This window comes from Malus domestica, chromosome 03 (genome assembly GCF_042453785.1).
Source record: "Malus domestica chromosome 03, GDT2T_hap1".
Classification (NCBI taxonomy): Eukaryota; Viridiplantae; Streptophyta; class Magnoliopsida; order Rosales; family Rosaceae; genus Malus; species Malus domestica.
In genome coordinates this window covers 32,934,603-32,939,562 of record NC_091663.1, presented here as the reverse complement: position 1 = coordinate 32,939,562, position 4,960 = coordinate 32,934,603, and the positions used below count along the sequence as shown (strand labels likewise).

General features: G+C 42.4%; 1 long non-coding RNA gene across 1 annotated transcript; it reads right to left on the bottom strand.

The window, feature by feature from the left end:
* Positions 1-1,509: 1,509 nt before the first annotated feature.
* LOC139194545 (uncharacterized) lies at positions 1,510-2,968 on the bottom strand. The gene is made up of 2 exons (XR_011579498.1): positions 2,134-2,968; positions 1,510-2,043 (listed from the first exon to the last, which is right to left on the bottom strand). It is a non-coding gene; the product is annotated as an uncharacterized lncRNA (long non-coding RNA).
* Positions 2,969-4,960: the final 1,992 nt, after the last annotated feature.

The window sequence follows — 4,960 nt, the reverse complement described above, 5'->3', positions numbered from 1 at the left end:
GATGTACTATTCTATGTTCCGGTCACATTAAAAAATCTCTCTGAAGGGCGATCCCTGTGGTCTACAATTGCAACTTTGACCTTTACAGTGCACCGGCTACTAATTGGAGGGATACTTTTTTGTGTTATGTGGCTCCTAATCTTACTAAGCCATAAGACTTGCATCAAGTATGCAGGTATGTGACAAGGGAATTTATAATTCTCTGCAATCAGTGGTAACTTTTAAATTAGATCTTTATAATGATTAATGGATTAGATGACTTAATCATGTATTTACTTTTGGTGGTTATGGAGATACGTACTTTGACCGGTATAACATAGACAACAATTGCATATAGAATTCATTTGCCGTTTATTATGTGGAATGGATAGTCTGAGTGGAGATTGAAATATGGAGAACAACTTTGAAGTTCGGTTTGAATCGTTTTATTTTGACAAATAATAATGTTAGTGAGTCAAATTATTAAATGTTTGTGAGAAGGAGATTGGTAGAAATTAAATCCACACCAATGTGCATGAACATTATGCTTTGACCATTATGGTAAAGTGCCATATGCAGAATACTTTTAAAAATAAAAATCATTATTTCTTGCTTTTTTATTTCTTGGGCCAATCTTTCGGCCGACACTGGAAACCCATTTTCAAAGGCAAAAGCCTGAATTATTGGACATAAGGCAGGGCTGGAGTTCGTCTTATTGAGTACAACAAAATTTAGAATCTGGAAAGGAAAGAGATACACATATAAGCCGCTCAACTTATCATATTGGTTAAATTTCCGTATTAATTTCAACTTGCAGAGACGTACTAGTTGAATATTCGACGCAAGTAATGAAGTTGGGGAAGTTATTATTCGAGTTGTTGTCGGAGGCTCTTGTCCCAAGTCACTTAAAAGACATAGATTGTAGTGATGGGCTTCTTATTCTTGGCCATTACTATCCTGCTTGTCCACAGCCAGAGTTGACTATGGGCACAAGCAAGCACTCTGACAACGACTTCCTCACAATCCTCCTGCAGTAATATATTGGAGGTCTTCAAGTTTTGTTTTGTTTTTTTTTTTTTTTTTTGACAAACAGAACTATATTAACCGGGCAAGAGAGGCCCAACCGAACAACGAAAGCCAAACAACGGCAATCAACCAAACACAACCAGGAGGTACAGGGACTTGGATTGTCTACCCTCCCATTTCGGTGCCCTCCTCGTGCCCTCCTGTTTGTGCGGTCACGGTTAAGCCACGTCAACATTTTATATTACTATTTCTTTTTGTTTTATTATTTTTATAAAAAAACAATATAAAATGTTGATGTGGCTTAACCGTGACCGCACAAAACAGAAGGGCACGGAGAGGGCACCGAAATGGGAAGGTAGACAATCCAAGTCCGAAGTACAGGGGTTAGAAGACCCGACACTCAAACCAAGGCTCAAAGTGTCCCCCCTAGTACCTCCCCCACAAAATTATGGCGGACAAGGTAAACCATGCTTATTTAAAATATGCACAAATGAAGATGGGAGCCTATCAACCTAATACACATCACAAATCTCCACACACCGTCCCGACGACAAATGGTCAGCCGTCAAATTGGCTGATATTGGAATCCAAGACCAACCACAGACATGAAAGGCTTCTGCAAGCTTCACACACTTCGCTAAAATAGGAAAAGCCTCCCACCTGCCCTCAGAAATTAAACCCCTCAAACAGGAGATAGTGTCGTGTGAATCCGATTCAACAACCACATGAGTAAGACCCAAAGAGAGACCCAAGTCACAACCACTCTGCACAGCCACTCTGCACAGCCAAGGGTTCCGCAGAAGCCACGCAAGCCGCCTTAAGTGTTGTGCGACGAGCTACAAGAAAGTCCCCAAAGAATCCCGCACCACCACCCCGCATATCCAGTGCCCGTAGCAACATCCTAACTGGCATCAACATTTATTTTGACAAAGGGAAGAGTTGGCGACACCCACATAACCGGTCCTCCACAATGAGACTGGAGGAAGTCAGTCTAGCATCTAGGAAAGCCGCCACATTGGTGGAAATGGTAGCGAGGACCTGCAACGGATTGATATTTTCATGTTGTTAAAGGAAACGACACCGTGCTTTCCAAATATGCCAACAAGAAAATGCAATGAGAGAAAGAACCCGTTGCAGGTCTTCTTTGGAAAGAACATGATCCTGTAGAACAGCCTGAAGCCAAGCACCCCACGATGTAATTTCCGGAGGATTAACTCGATAAGTTAAAGCACCCCCAAACCAAATAGCGTTCACCCATAGACAGCGAAGAAACAAATGTTCAACAGACTCTTTCATGTGAAAGACACAAAGGGCAAAGCGGTGAAGGCGCAGATTTCCGGCTGTAAAGAGCTGCCATCGTGGGAATTGCCCGATGCAAGGTCTTCCACATAAAACATTTTAAATTAGGGGGAGTATGAAGCTGCCACACCCATTTCCATAATCTCACTGGAATGGAAGCAGTCGAGGAGGAGTATCGGGGCGACGGAGGAGTAAGCTGAGAATGTTGCCAATGAGTACAGGAAGTGAAGGTAACCATCTATCGCGCCAGAGCCTAATCTGCTGGCCACTCATCACCTGCCAATGGGCGCCTCACAGTAGAATATCACAACCTTATAACAAGCTTGTCCAAGCCCATGAAGCACGACCTCCCTGCTTGGCCTCCAGAAACAAACAGTGAGGAAAATATCTAGCCTTCAACACCTTCGCCCACAGTGACTCCGGATCTTGAATTAAACGCCAACGTTGTTTCGCTAAAAGGGCATCATTAAACTCCATAAAGCTTTGAAAACCTAACCCCCTTGAGCTTTGGGCAATCGAAGAATGTCCTTTGAAACCCAATGGATATGCCTCTCCCTCACATCATGGCCCCACCATAAATTGGTAACCAAAGAATCCATTTCTTTACAGATAAGTTCCAGAGACTTGAACAGATTCATCGGATAAGTGGGGTTGATGTTCCCCCTGTGCCTAGTGCTCTAGTGGTTAATATTGGAGATCTACTACAGGCAAAACAAAATTACCATATATATATATTGTTGTAGGATTACCAAGTCACCGTTGTATACATGTCGTAATTGAAACTGTTTATTCTCTAATCACCAATTAATAGATCATGCCTAATGAAGATCTTAATTGTTATCAAATCCGTTGACTTGTTCAATGTGTATCTGATTTACTAAATGATCTAACTACTGTCTGGTGATATTCTTCTATATTTGTGAGTGAATGTCAAGTTCAATCTATTGTGTGGTTTAGCCCAAACTTCTCCCGATCCCCTAAATCAAGTAATAATAACACCATAACATTTTGTTCAATTATAATATACCATGTATACCGTTTCTTATATGTCTGTATTTCTGTCCTTTCTAAATTGTATAACTTTTCTTGTGTTAAATTTAACTCCGCCTATGTAATTTTACATTGCCGGTCCCAAGCCCGGATAAAGGAGGAGGGGGAGGGCGTCAGGTAGTCGACAGCCGGCACTCCATGATCACGTCGAATCCTTATGAAAATGAATCCAGAACAAAATCGCGCTAAAGCTAGGGCGTCACCCGTAAGTGGCGCGCTGTGTGGCTCGAGCACAGTGATAAGTGAGCAAGGGTCGCTGTATCTCCATCGGCACCCGGATGCAGTGTTAAATGAGCAAGGGGGCCGTAGAAACTTCTTTTCGAACGACTCCACTCAAAGTTGTTTGGGAGCATATGCTCCTATCAACTTTACACGGGACACACAAAAGAAGTACTTTGATCCTATTAGACGGGGGAGGGTGAAGAAGCTAGGACAGAAGGGTAGAGTTCAAGAGAGCAAAATGCGTTTAGGAACGTGGAATATAGGAACCTTAACGGGAAAATCTATGGAAGTAGTGGAAGTTATGGTGAGGAGAAGGATAAATATTATGTGCCTACAAGAAACTAAGTGGGTTGGTAGTAAGGCAAAGGATCTAGAAAACTTAGGGTTTAAACTTTGGTATTCGGGCACAAATAGAACGAGAAACGGTGTTGGCATCATCGTGGACAAGACCTTGACACAAGATGTTGTAGATGTCAAGAGGGTAGGAGATAGAATCATGGCAATCAAGATTGTAATAGGACAAGAACTTATCAATGTGATTAGTGCGTACGCACCTCAAGTAGGGTTGGATACGAGTTCGAAGGAGAAATTTTGGGAAGACCTTGGAGACTTGGTGCAAGGAATTGCTCAGACGGAGAAGTTATTTATAGGAGGAGATTTAAATGGACACGTGGGCAGGGAGACAGGCAACTATGGAGGTTTTCATGGTGGCCATGGTTTTGGGGAGAGAAACGAGGATGGGGAAGCTATCTTGGATTTTGCAATGGCATATGATCTCTTCTTAGCCAACACCTTCTTTAAGAAGAGAGAAGAACATGTGATCACCTACAAGAGTGGGTCGTAAAAAACACAAATAGATTTTCTTCTAATGAGGAAAGGGGATCGTATAACTTGTAAGGATTGCAAAGTTATACCAGGAGAGAGCGTGGCTAATCAACATCGCTTGTTGGTGATGGATGTACATATCAAAAGAGTGAGACAAAAGAACAAGACTTGGAAGTGCCCAAGGACTAGATGGTGGAATCTAAAAGAAGAAAAACAAGCCATTTTCAAAGAGAAGGTAATCACCCAATGTGTGTGGGATAGAGAGGGGGAAGCTAGCCAAATGTGGGATTCCATGGCTAGTTGTATCCGAAAAGTAGCAAAAGAGGTATTAGGAGAGTCCAAGGGCTTTGCCCCACACCAAAAGGAATCTTGGTGGTGGAATGAGGAGGTACAAACAACGGTGAAGGCTAAGAAGGAATGTTGTAAAGCCTTATACAAGGAGAGGACCGATGAAAATGGTGAAAGGTATAGAAAAGCGAAGCACGAGGCGAAGAAAGCTGTCAGAGAAGCTAAGTTAGCGGCTTACGACGATATGTATAAACGACTAGATACCAAAGAA